The 24,328-nt window shown below is 47.6% G+C and overlaps 1 pseudogene; it reads left to right on the forward strand.

The window, feature by feature from the left end:
- The window catches only part of LOC121436029, a 49,015-nt pseudogene extending 26,673 nt beyond the window's left edge, over nucleotides 1–22,342 (forward strand).
- The last annotated feature ends 1,986 nt before the right edge of the window (nucleotides 22,343–24,328 follow it).

Here is a 24,328-nt window from a genome sequence, read left to right on the forward strand (position 1 = left end):
GAAAGGGAAGCTACAGTATTTAGTCCTGGGATCTGACTTTTGGCAGATCTGACAGGAGGCAGTGGTGGCTTTTAGAAACCTGATGTCCTCAGGCGTGGGTTTGATATGTGTTTTTACAAAATGAAGCAGAGCTTTTTCATTGGGATGAAAAAGCTGGTGTAGGTAGGACAGGATCTGTTGAATGGTAGGAGGTGTCTGCGAGGTTGTGGGCTGTGCTGTAAGTACTCCCTGAGGTAACTAAGGCAGATCTGAGCTAAGTGCTGCCGTCTTAGCTGCTCTGTCAGCCCGGTTATTTCCCTTGGAAACAATAGAACTGTCAGACTGATGGGACCGACAGTGAATAATTCCTATAGCTTTAGGGAGATAGGAGGCTCTTAGTAAGTCCATAATATGCTCTGAGTTGGTAATAGACCCTCCCTTCGCTGTGAGAAGCCCGCGTTCCTTCCAGATGGCCGTGTGAGATAACAGGATATGAAAAGCATATTTAGAATCTGTGTAGACATTTAAAGATTGTCCCGCAGCTAACTGAAAGGCACGGGTGAAGGCTATCAGCTCAGCCTGCTGGTTAGTAGTATGAGCAGGGAGTGCCTTTGCCTCGACTATCTGTGTGTCTGACACTATGGCATAACCTGCTCTGTGGGTCCTGTCACATAGAAAGGAGCTGCCGTCCGTGTACCAGGTGTGAGTAGCCTGGGACAGACTGCCCTCCTGTATATGTGAGGGGTGGGGCAGTAGATCCTCTAGGACCTCAATGCAGGAATGGGATGGGGAATCATTAACACCAGGTTGAGGTAGAAGATTTGAAAATGTTGAGAGGTGGGCAGCACTGGAATGTGAGACTCGTATCTTCCACCAGCGCCACCTGAAGAGAAAGAACTCGAGAAGGGGGTAGGGTCTGTAGGCCTTTGTAAGTTAAGAGGTTAGACAGGTTATGATGAGAGAAAACCGTAGTGGGTGCTCCGAAGGTTAGCTTTTTTGACTCACGAATAAGAAGTTCCGCAGCTGACAAGGCCCGTATGCAGGGTGCCCAGCCCCGAGTGGTGAGGTCCATCTTCTTTGACAGGTAAGCTACAGGTGCAAAGGAAGGTCCCAGTTGATGGCCTAGGACTCCCAGGGCATAGCCCTCTTTTTCTGTGACGTAAAGAGAAAAAGGGCGGTTTAAATCCAGAAGATGGAGAGCTGGGGCTTGGGTAAGGGCCTGTTGGAGTCTCCGGAAAGGTTTGGTGATAGGGTGAAGGAGGGGCTCATGCAGAGAGCCGAGAGCTGCTTCATATAGGGGGCAGGCGAGGAGAGAGAATGAGGGAATCCAGGATCGCAGGAAACCGGCCACTCCCAGGAATGACAGAACCTCTTCTTTGGTGGAAGGAACTGGAAGAGATTGAATTAGTCTTTTTCTGTCCAGGGTGATAGCTTTTTGTGTTGGGGTTATGGTTAACCCCAAATACGTTACCTGAGTGGTGGACAATTGAGCCTTAGAAGGCGAGACTCTGTAGCCCTTTTTGGATAAAAAATTTAATAAGGTGGCGGTGTCAGTCCTGCTAGTCTCCAAAGATGGGCTACATAGCAGGATGTCATCAACATAGAGTACCAGTTTTGATTTAAGGAGGGACAGTGAGAGCAGATCAGAGGTCAGAGCCTGGCCAAAGAGGTGTGGGCTGTCCCGGAATCCCTGAGGAAGGACAGTCCAGGTTAGTTGTGTGGAGAAATTAGTATCAGGATCTGTCCAGGTGAAGGCAAAGATGTTCTGAGACTGAGGGCTGAGAGGAATAGAGAAAAATGCATCCTTTAGGTCTAAGACTGAGAAGTGGGAGGTCCCTGAAGGAATGTTAGACAGAAGTGTGAGAGGATTAGGTACCACTGGGTGTAAAGGAACAACAGCAGAATTGATGAGCCAGAGGTCCTGAACCAAACGATAAGTTCCGTTAGATTTTTTGACAGCCAGTATAGGAGTGTTAAAGGGGGATGAGGTGGGGCGAAGCAGCCCCTTCCTCAAGAGATCAGAGATTATAGGTTTTAGTCCTTTGAGGCTTTGGGAAGGAAGGGGGTACTGGGCTTGGGTGATATACCCAGTAGGGTTTTTTAACTGAATAACAACGGGGGGAGGGTGGTGTTTAGCAACAACTGGGTTTTGGATGTCCCACACGAGAGGGTCCACCTGGGAAGCTGGGAGAGGAAAAGGCATGTTAGTATCAGAGGATCGTGGGGCCAGGAGAAGCAGCAGCTGTGTCACCGACGAATCTGAAACGAAACGGGTGGGGGGCGCAAAAGAAATGGAGGCTCCCAGCTTGGTCAGAAGATCTCTACCCAAGAGTGGGACTGGACAGGTTGATAGAACTAGGAATGAATGAGTGAGAAAGATACCTCTAAATATGCAATTGAGAGGTGGAGTTTGGTGAGGTAGATAAGGCTGTCCCCCTACCCCGATGATAGGGGAACTTGAGGGGGAGGTTGGCCCCCCAAATTCCCTTAGAACCGAATATGTCCAAGAGAAAAGAGATGAGGCGTCCCGACACTGTAAGAAGTACACGCGGCTCCTGGTTGCAGATGGGCGTAGCAGTCGGGTTGTCGATGGAGGAGCCCGGGAACCTTCAGTCTTCCAGAGCCAGACCCAATAGGTCAACCTGGGGGTCCTCTGGGGCGGCTGCCCCTGCATCATCGAATGCACGAGGACAGTCTGCGGACCAATGACCCTCCCTGTGACACCTTGGGCAGGGGCCCCTTGGGTTGTGATGGGGATTGGGGGCATGCCTTTGCCTAGTGACCTGTCTTACCACACTTGAAGCATGGGCGTGGCGGTTCACGCACCCCGGGGGGCGGGGGAGCCATGCGAGGAGGGCGGGTAGTGGAGTCCATCACCTCGGCTGGCCTGGCGGGTGCAGTGATCACGTGGCAATGATTCCGGGTCTTGTCATTCCTCGCGTGGTAGATCTTGAAGGCCATCTCCAGGATCTGTGCCTGTGGGGTTAGGGGAACCTTCTCCAAACGTCTGAGCTTTGCCTTGATGTCTGAGTAGCACTGGTTGACGAAGTGGGTCATCAGGAGCTGTCTGCCCTCCGTGGATTCTGGGTCCATGTTCGTGAACTGTAACATAGCTTTAGTAAGGCGGTCAAGAAATGCTGAAGGAGCTCATCCTTAGCTCATCCCTGGGAATGGCAAGTTGCCTTTCTTTCCTAAACATGCCCACGGTTCTCCATGCTTCTCCCATATTGAGCTGCTGTGCCTAACTGAAGTCACCAGGAAATAGAAGCAGGGAGGTCAGCTTGGTGCCGACCGACCCCTGTGAAGGGATGAAGACCGCAAGACCGGGCCCCATGTGTAGACTCGGCCAAGCTCTCAGAAGCTCTGGGTGAGCTTATGCATTGTCCCTCCTGTGGCAAGAAGCCAGGTCTGCTGGCTGTTTAGTAACCACCCACATTGCCAGATGGACAGAGCAGACCTGGACATCTCCTTTTAGCTCTAGGCATATCCCAGAAGGTCAGATGAGAGCCATTGATTACCACTCCTAACAAGCCCGACCTACACCCTCTGGGGAAGCTGATGCTTCAGTCAAGGAGGAGAGGAGATTGTGGTACCCACAGTATTCAGTACCCCCCCCCCCCCAGTGATAGATGAAGGTCATTGGCTAATAAAGGAACTGCCTTGGCCCATTTTATTGGTTAGAAGATAGGTAGGAGGAGTAAACAGAACAGAACGCTGGGAGGAAGAGGAAGTGAGCTCAGACTCCACAGCTCTCCTCTTGGGAGTAGACACCTCAGAGAGACGCCATGCCCCGCTCCCGGGCAGACACACGCCATGAAGCTCCGACCTAGAATCTTCCCGGTGAGACCGGTGCTCACAGATTATTAGAGATGGGTTGATCCGGATATCAGAATTAGCCAGTAAGGGCTAGAGCTAAAGGGCCAAGCAGTGTTTAAATGAATACAGTTTGTGTGTTGTTATTTCGGGCATAAGCCAAGCAGGCGGCCGGGGTGCTGGGAACGCAGCCCCGCCACCCCTATTTACAACAGATTGGCGCCCACGTGGACAACTGAATCCACAGAAAGCCTGAAAAAGCTTGGGAAAGAGTAAAGCATGATTTCTTGATAGTGACAATTTCTCGGATCTACTCTGCTTGCTAGAGGCAAGCAAGCGTCTCATTTAATAGAGGCTTCCTGACTTAGCTTTAGCTGCAAAACCCTGCAGCTCATTAAGAGGTCCTGCCACAAAACACTTAAATGGTGTTGACGAAAAGCTGAACACATGCTTTTTGGTTTTCAGCCGTAGCAGGAAAAAAGCTGTGCCATTTAAAAATGCCGGCTTTCTGGGCTGTCCTGCCAGGGCAAACTCTGACTCTTTTACGCAGGTGGTTCGTGCGGTTTGCAAGCACAGGCTGCTGAATCTCGCTTGCTGGCAGGGACCTTGAAATGCCATAGAGTTGTGGCAGTAAACATGCCTACAGCCAGTACCTCAGCCATGAGGCTGGAAAGCTAAGGAATGGACTGGATCTAGCTGGCAAAGCCACACCTTTAATCCTACCCGTATTGCTCAGTAATTTAAAGGCTCGTGTGGTCAGAAAAAAGAGAGATATACAGTAAAGAGAGATTCAAAGACAAAGAAAATTTCTAAATGGTTTGAAGTGTGTTAAAAATATATGCAGACTAAAATTTAAAGTTCTTAAAGTAACAAAAAAAAAAGGAAGAGAGGAGTTGTGTGTGGTACACACCTTTAATCCCAACACTTGGTAGGCTGAGGGAGATAGACCTCTGTGACTTCAAGGTGTGGTAGCACAGGCCTTTAATCCCAATGCCTGGGAGGCAGAGAAAGGCAGATCTCTGAGAGTTAAAGGACAGCCTGGTCTACAGAGTTACTTCAGGTCAAAGATACAGAGAACCTATCTCAAAAAGCAAAAAGTTAAAAGTAAAAATAAACAAAATAGAGGTTAAAATAAAACAAACAAAGATGGAAAATACACAGAGAATCTTGATACTGTATGCTATTATGCTCTCTTTGAATTGTTTGAATGCTGAGGAAGGAGCAACAGCTGCTAAAAGATATTTATTTATAAATGCTGCTGAACTAATCCAACATAGATATTTTGATGCCTTGACTTTGAAATTTGGATCGAAGGACATGATACTTTGGAAAGGAGTTTCTTATTTTGTTTTCACAGAGGGTGAGAGTCTGTGGATTGCTTCCATCCCAATGTGGTATGATAGACCGCGTCCTCCTGAATGGTTCCTGTGCACACCTTCAAAAACTTGCTTCGCTCAACTGCCAACTGAGATGAAACTAGCACACAGGTTATACCATGAAAGACCTAATTAACGATGCCCCCATTCAGCAGGAAGCAGTTTGGAGAGAAATAACTGCGCCCATATTCCCAAAAAATGTTTATAAATGTTCTTTTACATTTAAAGGTGGATATGATATAGATATGAATAATTTACATTAGTTTAGATTTTCCTTTATTGATAGAGACTTAAGGTCAATTTTGTTATATGTATAAGTGTTTCTGATTTTGATTAAGGTATTGTGATTGTGTAGTTCATTTAAATATGTACTGTATAATTAAGAAATATAGGTTATTAATGGATAATCATCGATAATAGTAAAGCTTGTAGTCATGTTAGTTAGATTTTCTAGATATATAGAGATATATTTTAGATAGACATTCTTCATGTCTTTCAAAGATTACAGAATAGGACATTAAATGTTTTAATAACTTAGGACTTTTCATGACAATGAGACACTCTGCTCCTGGCAGCACCAATCTACTTCAAGAGGAAGATGGGCATCGAAGAGGCACCTTATGGAGTTTGATAGCCATTTGAGCAAGAAACTGCTCTTGCCTGGACTATTGCATAAACTGGACACAGAGAACCCACAGAGAGAGGACTACTGAACTTGCCTAAGGTGAGATGATCTTTTGGGGTTCCTGATTCATGAAAGAGTCTGCGAGACATTCTGCAGGACACAACAGATAGTGACTGAACTGACTTTGAATTTTCCTGCTTTATGGAAATGTCTGCTGGATACCATGGGCCTGAAGGCTGAAGATGGATGCTCCAACGGTACAGAGAAACTTTGGGTGACTGTCCAGGCAGCGAGATGTCTCTGTCATTTCTAGAGTTTTAAAAGTTGCTTTTTTCTTGTTTGCTTAGGTAGTATTGTATCTTTCTGGAGTCTTTGATGGAGTTAAGAATAGTTAGTTATAGTTATAGTTTTCCTTAGTTATGATAAAGATTATTGTAACTTTTACTTGATAACTGTTTTGTTATATGTAATTTTGCTATGTTAAAGTTAAAGCCTTTTTTTGTTTAAACAGAAAAAGGGGAAATGATGGAGGAAGGTCATTGGCTAATAAAGGAACTGCCTTGGCCCATTTTATTGGTTAGAAGATAGGTAGGAGGAGTAAACAGAACAGAACGCTGGGAGGAAGAGTAACTGAGCTCAGACTCCACAGCTCTCCTCTCGGGAGCAGACGCCTCAGAGAGACGCCATGCCCCGCTCCCGGGCAGACACACGCCATGAAGCTCTGACCTAGAATCTTCCCGGTAAGACCGGTGCTCAAAGATTATTAGAGATGGGTTGATCCGGATATCAGAATTAGCCAGTAAGGGCTAGAGCTAAAGGGCCAAGAAGTGTTTAAATGAATACAGTTTGTGTGTTGTTATTTCGGAGCATAAGCTTGCCAGGCTTCCGGGGTGCTGGGGATGCAGCCCCGCCGCCCTTATTTACTACACCCCACCCATGGGAAGATGCTCCAGTCACGGTCACCCTAGGAAACCCTCCACCATACACCTCTCTGTAACCACAGCCATCCCCCCATCTCAGAAACAGAAATTTTAGTTTATTACATTGATTTGTTCTCATACTGTGTATGTGTGTTGATGGTGCATGCATGCTACAGCATGCGTGTGTGGAGGTCAAAGGACAGCTTGCAAAAGTTAGTCCTTTCCTTCACCATTGAGGTATGGGGGTTGTCAGGCTTGACAGCAAGAGGTGTCCATGTTCACTGTCCTCCACCCCTGCAAGGCATAGACCATCCTGTGGATTCAGCAACACACCCATGGTGATAGATACCTTGAGTCCCCAGGTTCAGTGACTTCCTGTGACATGCAGGCCTTCCTGGAAACATCTCTTCCTCTGTCCCCTCATGTTCCTCCCTCCTCTAGCCAAACATGGGAAGAAGGAATGCTCAGAGCAGACCCTGCTCCCTGTCCCCACTCCCAGAATGACACCCGCAGCATCAGTGATGTCTGCCCTGGGACAGACCTCAGACCAAGCTTAGGTTCGTGGCTTTCCCCAAAGCGAGTCCCTCTCTAGGGTTTCTCTCCCAGGAAATGGCTCTACCATCCCACAGGTGGACAGCTAAAGCTTGGGGAAGAGGGCTGACTCCCTCCAGCCCATCTTTGCATCCTTGGCACATCCCTGACCAACTCTCCTCCCTCACCAGCCTGGTCTCAGGAGCAAACACATGCCTGGACTACCACTTAGCCCCTTCTGCACCCTGTGCACTGAGCCCCTCAAATTCAGCCTTGGTTTAATAACGCAGCCCTGATTATCTTATTGTCCCAACTTAAAACCTCAGATTTGAGTCCGGTGAGGTGCCTCATCGGGTAAAGGTGTCTACTGCCTAACCTGACCACTTAAAGAGGAAACTGAGTCCCAAAAGTTCCCCTTCTACCTCCACATGCATGGATACACAGTGAGATGTGTGTGGCTTGCCCAGCCCTGAACCTAGTATGGGGACATTTGTGAAGTCACATTAGTCTTTCTCCCCCAGTTCCCAGGCTAGCTTAGGTTCTGGAGAGTGACAAGCACAGCCTTAGCCATCATGTTGGGCCCCAAAATCTTCTGATCCCAGGGCTCTAGAGAAGCCTTTTTTCAAGACCTCAGCCCAGCAGTGCCTCGGGAAAGGGACTCTTTATGGTTTGGGACAAGAGCATTTGTGGTAGCAGAGTGGCCCTGTCAGACATAAGCAGAAGGGGACTCTTTGGATGGCAGGAGGGCTGGGAGCCTGCTTTCCTGGGCCTTCCAAGCTGGGGTGTCTGCTGCAGGCCTGGAGGGGTGAGGAAGCCTGTAGATTTACTATTATTATTGTTGTTGTTGTTACTAAGAAGTGATGAAGGTGGAGGACCAGCAACAGCTTCATCCCTGCACTACTCAAATGCACCACCAGGTGGAGATGGCCAGGTCTCCTTCCAGTGATGTATGGTAGGTACAGTGTTGAGACAGTCACATGACTGGCCTGCAACTTGCTATATAGTCAATGGTAACCTTGAACTTCTGATTCTCCAGCTTGTACACCTCAAGTGCTGGGATTGCAGGACACCAAGATCCTTTCCCCCCACTCTCCCTCCAAGATGTATTTATTTTTATGTGTCTGTGTATCTGTGTGTGTGTGTGTGTGTGTGTGTGTGTGTGTGTAAGATGTGTGCAGGTGTGTGATGAGGAGGCCCGAAGAGAGCATTGAATCTCCTGGTGCTGAAGTTTCAGGCCATCATTAGCATCCAATCTCACCATGCTATCTTCCACCCACATCAACCCTGGGAGGCCATGACTCCTTCCAGCCGGCTGTACTACGGGGCTCGCCTACTCCACTGGCCTTTGCACGCTCTTTATTGTGAATCTTTATGTAGAGTTCGATATTGTGTCACCAGCACAGATTCTCACAGCCACCACCACAATCAAAACAGAAGTGTTCCACCACTTCAAAAACCCCATTTCTGCCAGACCTGGTGGCACACACCTAAAACCCCAGCACTTGGGAGCTAGAAGCCCGTGGCTCTCCATAGGCTGGAGGCAAGTGAGTTCTAGGCCAGTCAAAGCTCCAGAGTGAGACCCTGTACCAAAAAAAAAAAAAAAAAAAAAAATCCACTCTTGGACTGGAGACAGTTTGCTTTGGTGAGTCAGGAAAGGAATTCCCTTTTACTTTATTTTTATCATTTTATGTACATGAGTGTTTATGCCTGTGTGTATATATGTGCACAGAAAAGTGGGCATCTGGGACTGGAGTTACAGTTGTAAACTGAATGGGGCTTGAACCAGGATCCTATGCAAGAACAATAGTGCTCTTAAGGGCTGAGCCAACTCTTGGGCCCCCTTTCCGTTGCCCCTTTATCCTCACATCTCCCTGATTCTTTCCCACTCGGCTTCTTCTCTAACCTGGTTCTTCTCCGTTTCTCGTGCCTGCCTTTGAACCTGTCGTGTAGAGCAACTCACACAGCACATAACCTTTGGGGACTGGCTCTCTGCACTAGGCACGAGTCACTCAAAAGAGCCAGCCTAGAGGTTTATGGCCCCCAGGTCTGCCTCTGTTAGGTTTGTGAAGAGTTGCTCCCAGCTGGGAGTAAAGGATAAAGGGAACTGAACCACTTCAGAAGCCTCCGGGGTCCAGATGAATACTACAAACCAGTTCCCAACCCTGGCAGACCACGTGTTCCACCCCCACCCCTACTCCACACCCCACCCTCATCTCGCACCTCTACCCCCATCCCGCAGCCCGGAATCAGCCTAGCTTTTCACCTTTTTCCACCCCAACCCCTACTCCACACCCCACCCTCATCTCGCACCCCCTACCCCCATCCAGCAGCCCCCAACCAGCCTAGCTTTTCACCAGGCACTTCCCTGTCCCGTGAGTGGTTGGGATGCTTGGAGCAGAGCTGCCAGCAGGGGGCACGAGAGGCCTTTCACCCGAGGGGTAATTACACAGACACGCCCAGAGCTAGAAGGGGAATTTTGGTACTTGTGTGAGCCAAGAGAACTCAAGTGTCTTGTCCACTGTGTCTTAGCCCCAAGGAGAGACAAAACTTGGAAATGGAGGAGGGTGTCCCTCAGAAGAAGATGGGAGTTGCTCATGCTGCCTAAGCACCTCCTCCTATCCACTCAAATTCATACCTCCATGTCTCCCGAGTGCCCGGTGGCTTATGCCCTCCTCTTTTTGTCCTGGTACTGGATTTCTGTTTCTCACACCACCCGGGGCACCTTCTTCTCCAGAGGCCCCTTCACTCCGAGCTTTCTCTAACTGGCTCTCTAAGTATGCATCCAGCCCGGGCAGAGGATCTTAATGAGCTTTGCCACCAGATGACGCTGTAGATCTACAAGAGAGCCCCGCCCTCAACATCGCCCGGGCCCTGGAATGCAGAACCTCTGGTCCCTGTCCAGCTAGTAGCACATTGCCTAGTGACGGGTACCTAATATCAACCTCTGGCCTCCACAGGCATGCGCGCGAGCGCGCGCGCGCGCACACACACACACACACACACACACACACGATCGCCCAGCTATGCATACATCCAGGGGCACCCACAGACACATGCATATACACATATCATGCGCAAATGTGAGTCCCTGTCCTCTGTGATTGCACAGTGGGTCTGTGTGCATGTCAGTCATAGATCATAGTAATAGGACCTTCTAACGCACTTTGATTAACTCTAATTCACACACCTGTCTCCCTGAGAGACTTCCCTTTCATCCCTGGTTGCTCAGAGCCTGGCACAACAAGGGGTTAAAGTTTGATTGAAAGATCAGTTATCAAATCTTAGAAACTCCCTTTCAGTCACCTGTTTCCACCACAACTCATTGCTCCAAGGGCTGCCTGGCTTTTAGAGTCTCTTCTCCGCCCCTGAGTGTTGGCCATTGGCCCCCTCACTCTTGGCAAGCTCAGCCACCCACAGGGTTGTAACTGCAGCCCTTCTGTTGCCAGGTCTCAACCAAGCCTGCAGTCCAGACCCCTGCATCCATGCACCACTGAGGCCCGGGTATGCTCCACCAGCTGCAAAAGGAAGCTTTCCCTCCTGGTGGAGTGAGGGAGAGAAAGAAGCTAGGGAAATTCTTCAGAAAGGTAGAAGGATGCACAAGAACTTTGCAAGGGACACAGGGAACTCGAAATGTCCCTTGTATGATTCATCTGACCCAGACTGAAACGGGCCTTTTCATGATGCATCCGCCCGAGGCACCCATACTCCTGAAAAGTAACCCCAATAAGTCATTCTCCACAAACAAGACTCAGACTTGGGTGGTACAATCTCTTTGGGCCATTGTTGGTGCCCCATGCAAGGTAAGTACACCAGTGCTCATAACTCCCCAGGAAAGACTGCCCAACACTCCCACTGATTCCTCTTTGCTTTTCCAGGCATTGCCTTTTCCAGTCCATCTTCTTCATAAACTGGAAAGTCTATCAGAACAAAAATTTTTGTCTGTCTGACACGCTACTGCGCCCTGTGACCCACACATGAATGAATGAACCATGCGTCTCCAGGTCATTTCCCGGATCGATTCCATCACCTCCCTCCCCTCTGCATGCTACTCCTGTCTTCTAGCTTAGACCCCCTGGGGCCAGCCCAGGAGGTTCTCTGCCCTCCTTGCTATCACCTCACCTCACAGTGCACATCTCACAGACCCTCTCCTGTGTTCAGCCCCCATTGCCCCAGCTCAGGAGGCCCCACCTGCTGCCACACAACCATATCACCACACACCTTTCTGCCACACCCGATGGCAGCCAAACAGCTTTTCTCAGTTGGCCATCTCATTCCACCAATGGCTCCGGCAGATCCTCTTTGCATCCGCTGGGCACGCACATGCAGGTTTGGCAGTGTAAACTACAGGGGGTGCCAGGACCTCTATGCAGAATGACAATGGCACAGTAGGATAACAATGATCATGGGGCTGCAAAACTGGGAAGTTGTTTCTTTTTTTAACTCTGTGAAACTTTCCCATTACATCATAAAGAAAGTTTCCAGAGGTCCTTAGAATCCTCTTTTTACTCCCTTCTTATTTTCTAGATTTATTATTTTGGTTTTTTGAGACAGGATTTCTCTGTATAGACTTGGCTATCCTGAAATTCACTCTGTAGACCAGGTTGGCTTCGAACTCACAGAGATCCTTCTGCCTCTGCCTCCCGAGTGCTGGGATTAAAGGAGTGCACCACCATTGCCTGGCTTTTTTTTTTTTTTTACTATTTTCTTGATGTGATTATGTATGTGTGTATGTATCTCTGTGTGTATGAACTTCATGTTGGCTGTTTTTCTCAATAGTTCTCCACTTCACCCTCTGAGACAGGGTCTGGTGATTGAACCCAGCATCTGCTGATTTGATGAGCCTGGCTATCCAGTTTGTCCCAGGGATTCCATGTCCCTGCCTCTTAAGTGCTGAAATTACAGCAGCCAGCACACCTGCTTGGCCTTTACATGGGTACTGGGGATTCAGACTCTGTCTTCACACTTTCAGGCCGAGGACACTGAGCCATCTCCTCAACCTTCTTTTCATTTGCTATACTCTTTGGTGGTGAATATGAACCAGGACGTTGACCATAGCTGCCCACTAGCCAGCTAGCTAACTAGAATGTAAGAATGGCATATTCTGCTTTTAGTCTACTTATTTTACAGCACCTATGATATTTTCTACAGGGGTTCTAGTTACAACAATATTGTACCAGAAAGTAGAGTTCACTGGAGAGATCATATAATAGATCACGTCCATCAAAAGATTAATATTGGGAATACACAATAAACTCTCATTTGCCTGCAGGGAATTCAATAGAACCTGTTGAAAATCACATAGAAAATCTGGAAAACCACTCAACGCTTCACGAAAGAGGATGTGTAAAAGGCTAATAAATGTGTGTTGATTTCATTAGGCAAAGGGAAAAGCAAATTAAAACCACCTCATGGTCTTGTTGAATGCCCACCAGAGATGGGGTCAAAGACTTGATGTCACATATTGGCAAGCATGTGGGTCAATTAGAATGCCACTGGCTGGAATGAAGGAGTGCACGTGTGTGTGTGTGTGTGTGTGTGTGTGAGTACACCGACTTTGTAGTAATTAGGGGCGGCGGGGCTGTGTCCCCAACACCCCAGCCGCCTGCTCGGCTAGCTTTTGCCCCGAAATAACAACACACAAACTGTATTCATTTAAACACTGCTTGGCTCATTTCTATCTAGCCTCTTCTAGGCTAACTCTCGCACCTGGACTAGCCCATTTTCTTGGAATCCCAACACTTGGAAGGCAGAGGGAGATTGACCTCTGTGACTTGAATGTGTGGTAGCACATGCCTTTAATCCCAGTGCCTAGAAGGCAGAGACAAACAGATCTCTGTGAGTTCAAGGTGTAGTAGTGTACACCTTTAATCCCGAATGCCTGGGAGGCAGAGACAGGCAGATCTCTGAGAGTTCAAAGACAGCCTGGTCTACAGAGTTATTCCAGGTCAAAGATACAGAGAACCTGTCTCAAAAAGCAAAGAGTTGAAAGTAAAAATAAACAAAATAGAGGTTAAAACAAAGCTGCACAAAGATGGAAAATACACAGAGAATTTTGATACTATATGCTATTATGCTCTCTTTGAATTGTTTGAATGCTGAGGAAGGAGCAACAGCTGCTAAAAGATATTTATTTATAAATACTGCTGAACTAATCCAACATAGATATTTTGAATTTGGATCTAAGGATATGATACTTTGGAAAGGAGTTTCTTATTTTGTTTTCACAGAGGGTGAGAGTCTGTGGATTGCATTTATCCCGATATGGTATGATGGACCACGCCCTCCTGAAGGGTTGTTGTGAACATCTTCAGAAAATTGCTTCGCTCAACTGCCAACTGAGATGAAACTAGCACACAGGTTATACCATGAAAGGCCTAATTAATGACGCCCCCATTCAGCAGGAAGCAGTTTGGAGAGAAATAACTGTGCCCATATTCCCAAAAAATGTTTATAAACGTTCTTTTACATTTAAAGGGGGATGTGATATAGCACCAATGTACTTCAAGAGGAAGATGGGCATCGAAGAGGCACCTTATGGAGTTTGATAGCCATTTGGGCAAGAAACTGCTCTTGCCTGGACTATTGCATAAACTGGACACAGAGAACCCGCAGAGAGAGGACTACTGAACTTGCCTAAGGTGAGATGATCTTTCGGGGTTCCTGATTCATTTTGAAAGAGTCTGCGAGACATTCTGCAGGACACAACAGATAGTGACTGAACTGACTTTGAATTTTCCTGCTTTATGGAAATGTCTGCTGGATACCATGGGCCTGAAGGCTGAAGATGGATGCCCCAACGGTACAAAAGAACTTTGGGTGACTGTCCAGGCAGCGAGATGTCTTTGTCATTTCTAGAGTTTGAAGTTTCTTAGTTCTTGTTTACTTAGGTAATATTATATCTTTCTGGAGTCTTTGATGGAGTTAAGAATAGTTAGTTATAGTTTTCCTTAGTTATGATAAAGATTATTGTAACTTTTACTTGATAACTGTTTTGTTATATGTAATTTTGCTATGTTAAAGTTAAAGCCTTCTTTTTTGTTTAAACAGAAAAAGGGGAAGTGATGTGGGAGTGTCATATCAATCTGTTGATTTCATTGGTTAAGCAATAAAGAAACTGCTTGGCCCTGTGGGTGGAGTAAACAGAACAAAATGCTGGGAGGAAGAGGAAGTGAGGTCAGTCTCGACAGCTCTCCTCTCTGGAGCAGACGCCGGAGAGAGACGCCATGCTCCTGGCTCCTGGGCAGACGCACGCTATGAAGCTCCGACCCAGGATGGACATAGGCTAGAATCTTCCCGGTAAGCGCACCTAGGGGCGCAACACAGATGTTCAGAAATGGGCTAAATTAATATGTGAGAATTAGCTTAGAAGAGGCTAGATAGAAATGGGCCAAGCGGTGATTAAATGAAGACAGTTTGTCTGTTGTTATTTCGGGCATAAGCTAGCCGGGCAGGCGGCCAGGGTGCTGGGAACGCGGCCCCGCCGCCCCTAATTACTACACGACTTTAAGAAACTGGCTGCATCCACTGAAGCTGAGCACATGAAGGAAGGCAGGAATTCCGCCCTGACCAAAAGTCACCAATAAGAATTTTCACAGTGGCTTGGTTCCTAAGAGCTGCAAGCTGAAAGCCGTCTGTGTACCTATCGCTGACAAAATAGCAGTGTGCATCTGGCTTGTCCACAGGACGGAGGACTGTGCAAAAGTGTGAACCAGCCAAAGAGGCCAGGACAAAGATGAGCAGAGAGAGCAGTCTCCACACTTTGATTTGTGTAAACTTCAAAAGCAGTAAGACTTGGGGCAGTGGGAGAGAGCCATCAGGAAGCTTGCTAGCTGCCCTAGCATGAGGTGTGGTTGCACGGGATGATATGCTTGGCACCGAGGAGACAGAGACAGAGGGTCTCGTCTATGGGATTCCCAGACCAGGGAGTCTAGCCTAAATCAGTAAGACATGCCTGGGAGGGACACCTGAGGTTGTGCGCTCTCTCTCTCTCTCTCTCTCTCTCTCTCTTTCTCACACACACAACCACATAATTAAAAGAAAACAATTACTTAAACTTAGGTTTTTCAAAAACTAAATCACTAAAAGAAACGTTAAGAAAATGGAAGTTTAAGACACTTAAGTGCCTAGCTGGCAGAATGCCCATGGCAGACATTTGGGGAGCCTGGATCCCTGGGATAGAATTCAAGTTGTCTGGCTTTCTGGGCCCTGCCATGTGTTATGGAGAAAGTTCAGCTTGGTTGGTGGTTTGAGTTCAGATTTGTTTTTGTGTTGGGGAGCATGTTTTGCTTTGGTGGAGACAGGGCCTCACCATTCAGCCCTGCCTGGACTGGTACTGATTATATAGACCAGGCTAGCCTCGAACTTGAGATGATCTTCCTTCTTCTGCCTCCCAGCATTGGTTTACAGACATGTGTCCTCACAGCCAACTAAGAGCAGGATCTTGAGACCTAGATATTTACAGGAGGAAAGAACAAGCAGGTCTTCATATGATGCAAATCCATGCAGGTTTTTTTTTTTGGAGGGAGTTGGGCATAGTTCCTCTTGCATGCTCATGAGACCACTAGACATGTATCCCTGCATTGGGTTCTCGCCACTCTACGGAGAACTGGACCACGAGATGTATTGTGGGTGAGCAGTTGTCACGACGACATCATCCTCAAAGGTTAGGGATGCCCCCAAGTTATCCCAGTTCCCTTTAGCACCCTATATGAATAGGTCACCCAGAAGTGCGCCTCCGACTTCTACTTAACCTCTTGGTAGCTCAGCAGCTTCCTTAGAAACCAGGTGCTCAATGTTGAGAAGATGTAGTATTTTAAGCTTTTGGGGGTGGGGTGTGCAGGGAATAACTGGTTCACATACAATTTCATATGTGGCAATCCCATGTTTGCCCTTGAACTTTGGTAAATTGAGTCAGACCCTCTTACTAAGAAAAGAACCATGAATTCAGTAGATAAGACACATGGCCACAGCCCGAGGACCTGAGCTCAGTACCAGGACCCCAGGATGGAAGAAGAGAGAGGACTGAGAACCAATTCTGATAAGTGTCCTCCATAGTGATATTTTATTTATGTTTTAATAAATAAAGCTTGCCCTAAGATCAGAAGGGCAAAGTTAAGACACTAGGGGTCAGGAAGTGGTGCCACACACCTTTAAATCCCAGGATTTGGGAGACAGAGGCAGATGGAGCTCTGTGAGTTCAAGGCCACCGTGGGCTACACAAGATCCATGCAGAAACAAATCCAAATGGTGGTGCCTCACACTAGGGAGTCCTACAGCTTTAATCCCAGCACTAGAGAGAATATAAAATGGGAGGAGAGAAAGACTTAGTCTGCTTAGGCTGTGGTCGCTCAGCCTTGGTAGAGGTAAGACTTAGTAGCTTAGTTGCTTTGCTTTTCTAGTTTTCGGGTCGAATGCCAATGTCTGTCTCTGGGTTTTTATTATTCATCCTACAGTTCTGCATATACACATTTTGTGGTATGTCTATGCACACAATGTGCATGAATAAATGAATGAATGAATGAACATAAAATTATTTTTAATGGGCATGGTGGCGCACGCCTTTAATCCCAGCATTCAGGAGGCAGAGGCAGGTGGATCTCTGTGAGTTCAAAACCAGCCTAGTCTACAAAGTAAATTCCATGACAGTCATGGCCACAGAGAAACCCTGACTGGTAAAACAACAACAACAACAAAAAAAAAAAAGGTATGAAGGAAAGAAGGAAGGAAGGAAGGAAGGAAGGAAGGAAGGAGCTATTGGAAAACCTGCATTGCCCTCCAAGGTCCAGCATGGCACTGTGAGTTTCTTCGTCATTCTCCCAATACCCCATGATCTCCCCACATACACAAGCATTGACGCTGTACATGGTCTTTACCTCTTACATTGTCCCTAACCACAACTTTTTTACTGCGGAGTGCAAGTCACAGGCGCGGTGAGCATCACACGTGACTGTGGTGCTGACAGAGTAAGATGGGAGAGGCAGGAATCCCAGCCTCCCACACGGAGGCAGATGCAGACAGAAACTTGCCCATAGGGTGACCTGTACATTCAAGGGGTCAATGGTCTGTCGGAGACAGAGGCGATTTGGAGCAGTGCAAGCGTGAGGGAATGCTTCCTAGAGATTAGTGTTCAAGTATGTTTTCATGTGGTTGGTGCTGGGGATCAAACTCAGGACCTTTTGTGTGCTGGGCAAACACTGGGAATGGGCAGGGGCTGGAGACAAGACACAAGGCTAGCCAAACAGCAGGCAGCACAACGGGAGGCCTTGTCCTCCCTATTTCTCTTAGGAAACCCCACCTACCTCACCTTGTACTTCACCCCTAAAATCCTGCTTCCGGAACCCACTGAACGCCTACAGCAGGCCAGGTGTGGTGTTGATGCAGAAACACCTCCATAGGTGCACTACCTGTTTGCCAGAGGACTTCCCATCTATCCAGTATGGTACCTCGTCCTTACAGCAACAGATAGGAATCATACCCCCTCCTTACACCCATCTGTTAAGCTTTGTGTTCATTTATTTAAAACAATATATACTGAGTATTCAACAAATGTCAGGAGCTAAATATGTAACGACAGGAAGCCCAGAGAATAAGAACCCCCCATGGGGAGAGGAAGATAAATGCATAAACCATGGAGTCAAGCTGAGAAAGTCAGTTCCATGGTAACACAACAAACAGGGATATGGTAGGGAGTGACTAGGGCAATTGGCAGAGCATGCTCTCTGGAAGGGATACAATGGGTAAAGCTCTCCGCAAGTACAAACAAGAGTTAGACGGTGTCCTGGCTCCTGAGGAACAGAAGGAAGGTGACTGATATCTGGAATGTTCTATGGGGATCAAGAAAGAAGTGGAAGGTGAAGAAGAAGCCAGCGGCTGGCATGGAAAAGGCTTGTGGATTTTTGGATTCATTTTATGGTGGGATGTAAACCCATTGAAAGGTTCCACGGAAGTGAACTGATGCAGTCTGGTTGACTTTGTGTCTTTGGGGACTGGTTTTGGGATACTGTTGACAGGACCCAGGGCCCAGCCTCCTTCCTGATGATTCTGGCACATGCTTGGTGTTCACGCATGCATGGGTTTGTGTGTGTATGGGTGTGCGTGTGTAGTTGTGCGTGTAGAGGTCATAGGACACCCTCAGGTGTCATCTTCGGGAACACTGTCCACCCCTTTGAGACAGGGTCTCTCGGCCCGGAGCTCACCACTTTAGCTAAGTTGGCTGGCAGTAAGCACAAGGGATCTGCTTGGTTTTGCCTCCTCAGAGTTAGGATCCCAAGCACATGGCACCAGGTCAGGCGTGGTACATGGATTCTAAGGTGCATGCTAGCCAAGCAAGCTCTTTATGGACTAAGCCATCTCCCCCAGTCCCCAGAGCTGTCAAACACAGCAAAGGTCCTGTGTGCCCAGGGGGCCCCTGCTCCCAGAAGGACGGGGCAGTAAGACACACTCCTAGGCAGTTGGGCTCTTGCCAGGAGCTGGCTAGTGAGCATCCGGAATGGAGAGCTCATAGGCACCTCAGACCCTAGGAAATGAAACTCCTCCAGGGCCTCATTTGTTATTTGAGGCTGGCTGTCAGTAACTCCCCTACATGATGCAGAGAAGGCCTGGTGAAACCGGCCTGGGGGATGTGGGAGAGAGAGGGCCACGAGCTTTCTGGTGACCCTGCGTGGGGGATTCCCAGGGAGGGAGAAAGGGCCAGGCACTCACAGGGCCTTCTCCTTTAGCTCCACCTCTGGTGAGGGAGTCGGGACTTGGCAGGGAATCAGCCTGGGTTTTGGTGGCAACACCACCAGGAAAGATCTGTGTGACCTACAGAAGTCACTTCCCTCTTCTGTGCTGTTTCCTCATCATCAAATGTCAGGTCGGTTGATCTTTATGGTCCTCTCCTGCCCTGACACCACCAGAGACCAGTCACTCTGAACCCCCCGCCCCTCCACCCAGAGCCTGCAGGCTGGAGGAACGGCCCTGTGGTTCCACAGACCCCCTCCATGTCATCACCTAGCCTCAGCTCCACCTGACCCAGCTTGCTGAGAGTGGGCGGTACCACTGCTGAGCCCCGCCCCCTCCCAATGCCTGCCCTCCTTCCCTGGGCCAGTGGATCCTTCCCAAGATTTTTCTCAGGGCTGCTGCCAGCCACTCTCAGGGTAGGGGCAGCAGGGGGAGGGAGAAATGGGAACGTATGAGCCACTACCCCCAGACCAGTGTGGGGGCCCTGGTAGACTGGCATTGCAATTGGGACTTCTCGGAGCTTGTCACAATAATTGCTAATCGTTATGGGAATTTAATACTCTGTTTCCTTGCCAGACTGGAAGTACCAATGAAGACGGGCACCGGGGCTGGTTCGCTGTTGTGTCCCCGAGGCTTGCGACTCTTGCACATAGGAGGTGTCGATGCCAATACATAACTGCTAAAGGAATAAATGAATAAACACGCCGATGACGTCGTCTTCGTTATTATTGGCAGTGCTGAGGGCTGAGCCAGAGCTTCATGAATGCTAATGTACAGGCTCTGATACCGAGCTAGAGCCCAGCCCCTCGACATTTACTGTTTACACACCAGCTAATATATACTGGGGATTAATTCCATGACAGGATACATCTGCCAAGCTTAGCAAGAGACAAATTCAGAATGCCCGGTTAAATTTGTTTTATTTATTTTTCCAGAAGATTCCACATATTTATTATTGAGCTTAACCACTATTGTAGATCAAAGAAAAAGAAAAATCCAATTCTCAACTGAACATTCCCAGCTATTAAGACAGTATAAACTTTTGCTTGATATGGTAACATTGATTATTAACCAAGAATATTTTGAATTTCAGTTAAATAATGAACAAGTTATTTTTTTTTTTTTGGTTTTCTTTTGTTTTTAATATAGCCACGTACCACGCAATAGGAGTCCGGTGCTGTATTTGGTAGCCCTGGGCCAAGCCACATTCTCTAACTCACACCATCCCTAGGACAGAGGGATTACTATGTGTTACTGCTCCCCTTTACAAATGAGTGTACAGGGACACAGAAGGGGTAAGTAACCTGTCTAAAGTCACACAGCTAAAAGGTCACTAAACCAAGGCTAGACCCTGGGCAGTGAAAGGTCTATTTTGCTTGTTCCTTATAGTACTAGGAATTGAACTGAGGCCTTGTGATTGTTAGGTTAACAAGAGTTCTGCCATCGACTTAACTCCTCAACCATTTTGTCTAGTTTCACTAGGGGTCTCACGGCTGGCCTCGAAGCCTTGAAGCCTCAAAGCCACGGTGTGGTGGAGCATGGCCTTGAACTCCCGATCCTCTTGCCTCAGACTTCCCAATCGCTGGGGCTACAGGCGCGCCCCACAACACACAGCTCCAGACCTTTGTTCACTTTCGTCTTAAAACAGAGTCTCACAGAATGACATCTCTCCCCTCAAAATAAGAAAGTACTGGTTCTCAAGTTAAATGTGCATAACCAGAAAGACATGGTAGACCGTGGAAGTGGTTTTATGGGGGATTTTATTAGTTACAAGACAAAGTTGTAACTCAAAACAAGCACCAAAAACTTAGTGGGACCACAGGTAGGTGTGCCCGGCAAGTGGGGAAACACCTCTATGGGATTCAGACGGTGTCTGAGGACACTGTTATGCTTTTGGGATGGTGGAAGCTAGTGTTTGGTTAAGAATACATTTTAAAGATTTTGATAGTCACAGATAGCTGTTAGGTCAGACATGGGGTGGGCAGTGAATGACTTTCTAAGTGATAAAAAATAGCCCAGGACGATTTGGTTCTGGTCTCTCTTTCAAATCACAAAGTTCAGTTATTTGGTCTTTAACATGGGTCTAGGCTTCTCTCTCTCTCTCTCTCTCTCTTCTCTTTTCTTTTCTTCTCTTCTCTCTCTCTCTCTCTCTCTCTATATATATATATATATATATATATATATATATATATATATCACCTTCAGTTCACATTATCCTCAAGCTTCTGACTCCTGAGTAGCTGGGATTATAGGTCTGTGCTACCTGAAGACTTTAATCTGAGCTGGGAGCTCTTTCGTCCCAGTAAGTGCCCAGAAGTAGGGGCACAGAGCTGGGCTCTGGAATCCAACAGGGAAATGTACCAGGCATGAAGAATGCTATCTTGGAGGGGGACCAGAAGGACAGAGTGACAAAGGCCCCCAGGTGGAGTGGGGCAGAATCCTGCAGCAGTCTTGTGAGCTTGGTCCTGCTCTGTGAAACAGATATGAACAGAACCAGTGTCTCCAGTTCCAAACCCTAGGACCAGACTGTTTGAAAACTCACAACTCCCGAGGTTTTAGAAAGAAACTTTAGGGTTGGGGACATAGCTTAGTCAGTAAAGTACTTGGCATGGAAGCATGGAACCTGAGCCTAATCCCAAGAATCCATATGGAAAACATCAGCTCGGTGACTCACCTCACCACTGGAGAGGCAGAGACAAAGGGTCCCTGAGATTAAAAACCCCAGGACTTTCTGGTTGCCAACTCTGGGGTCTCAACGAAAGAGAGACCCTGCCTCAAAAAACCAAGTAAAGAACTGCCTGAAGAACGACCTCTGGCCTACATGTACATGTAGACACCCCCCCCCCCCCCCCCACACACACACACGGACATAAACAGAAGGAAGGAAAGCAAGGAAAAATTCTAAGCTTCTTAAAGTGGAAGGATAGCCTGGGCTAGAAAGTAAGACCCTGTGTGTGGGGGAGGGAGAGAGGAGAAAAAGGAGAGAGGAGGAATAGAAGTTGCCCATGTGCACTGAACTTTCCAAAGGCTGAGACGGCCACACATCCGATGTGTATTACATAGCACCTTCGGACTGCTGGCTGCTCCCGTCTGTATTCTAGAACAGGTCCTTCTCTGCTGCAAACCTCTCCAACATCCTCATTAAGTGGGGAAGTGAGGACCACAACTTTGCCCCTTCCCACTCCCCAGTTAGTTTAAGAGTCAGCATCCTAAATTCCTTCATGGATTCTGGATGGGGATTACAGCGTGGGTGTAGCCGTACCCGGGAAGAGACTGGCTGCAAGCAGAGGTGGCGGCTAAGGAGTTTCCAGAGAGGAAAAGCAGAGGCTGCAAGCCGGCGGGACATGGCGGGGCAAACTGCACCCCCAATCCTGTGAACGGGCGTTCTTGAGCTGCCTGCGCCCTCTGAGTCATCGGCCCACGGCAGAGTGGAGCTCAGGAAGGCGGCGGGCCAAGGGCAGCGGGTGTGCGGTGAGAGCCCAGCGAGGGCACAGCCGAGCTTCTGTGACTCAGACAGACCCCCGCCGGTGCAACCGGGCCAGACTGTTGCTGAGCTGGTGGGGGACGCACCGCCTAGTCCCCAGCTCCTAGGGAAACGCCCCTCTGAGATCAGCGATTTTCAGCAGCCTCCAAAATGGACCACGGAAAAGAACAATACACTGCCGTTTCTATGTATCCTGTGCTATCCTTTTCGATGTTCGATGTTTAAGATGGGTTCACTTTGTAGACCAGACTGACCTTGAATGTCCAGTTATCCTCCTGCTTCAGCCTCTAAGCTGGAATTACGGGCACACACCATTACACCTGCTTTAATTTTAATTTGTCTTTTACATAAGACATTCATAGTTAGAAAATGTAAGCTAACAGCGGTCTCACAGATCATTGCGCACCTGTTTTCATATCGGCACTGCTCACATGAGCCAGAGGGTGGAAGCTTCTAGCACTAGGACAGGAAAAATGAGTGAACAGGACCCCGTGTGTACAGACGAGCTGTATCAGCTATCATTAAGACTGGAAAACGAAAACAAAAACATGCCTTCAATCCCAGCACTCAGGAGACTGAGGCAAGAGGATTGCTCCCGTTCCAAGCCAGCCTGGGCTACATAGTGGGTTCCAGACTTGGCCTCCAGAGTGAGATCCTATCTCAAAATAAATAAATAGACAGCTAGATAGGAAGGCAAGATGAAGACTGATAAGAATACAGTCCAATGGTAGGTACGGGTGGGGATGCCATAGCAGAACAGGACAGTGAGTTCCAGGACAGTAAGGACTAAACAGAAAAATCCTATCTTAAAAAACAAACAAACAAACAAACAAAAAGTGGATGCTTACAAATGAGGGAAGAGGGCAAGCCCCAGGGTGAGGGAACCTCAAAGAAGAATCAGAAAGGAAGCTAAGTTAGGAATGAAGGGGCTCTGAGTGTTGCTCTGCAGGGAAGACTCTGCAATACTAGGGTAGGGGTGTGGTGAAGCAGCGATTTCACAGAGAGCAAAAAAACTTCTCTTTTTACTCCACAGGGTAGAATGGAGATTGCACTGTTCAGGCCGGCCACTCTCACACTGGCTTACGGGATGCCATCTGTGATGAACCGGGGTGCAGAGCCACTGGAGACTCACTCCAGGACCCCTGAATCACTTGGAGGTTCTTCACTACTTCACCTTCTTGCCTTCACCTCATGTCATTTTTTTTTTTCTCTTCCCACTCACAAGTAAAACTGACCAGAGTCCCAGCTCCTGCTCGTGTTTATCCAGGCCCAGTACCTTTGTTCCTATCATTTGCAAACCCAGATGTCAAATAAACACAATTATTTTTTTAAAATTTATTAAAGTGTACTCTGAGCAAAGAATGTGTTTATTTAGTTATTAATTCCACTTACATCGGAGTACCTACCACTTTAAGGATGTTCTAGACATGAGAAGGAAGAAGACAAATATATCTGTTGTTCTCTAGGGATTCATGATTAGGTTGGTGAAGGAGAGACAACCACAAATATTACAGTGGGAGATAAAATGTTTACTAAAGTCTATGCTCACTGGTTAGAAACAGTATCAAGCTATTAGTAATCACACCCAGACGACTATTCTTACAGGTTAATAGAAGATTCAGATATAGACAGCCAGTGGGGCTGAGGATCTGGCATTGAAATGGAGAAAATGGTACTGAGATAAAGCTATGGTAACAGGTACCAATGATTTGGAGAGAATGAATGAGAGTCTAGATTATTTTTTTAAAAAGTAATAATAAAAAAAAGTAGAAGAGGTCCAGCAAAATGGCTCAGTAGGCAAGAGTACTTGCTGCCAAGCCTGTTGACCAGAGTTCAACCCCAGGACTACATGGTAGAAGGACAAAACTGATTCCTGGAA

The sequence above is a fragment of the Microtus oregoni genome, unplaced genomic scaffold (genome assembly GCF_018167655.1).
Source record: "Microtus oregoni isolate MIOR12 unplaced genomic scaffold, Mior012 000048F_ref0000485, whole genome shotgun sequence".
In the NCBI taxonomy this organism is placed as follows: Eukaryota; Metazoa; Chordata; class Mammalia; order Rodentia; family Cricetidae; genus Microtus; species Microtus oregoni.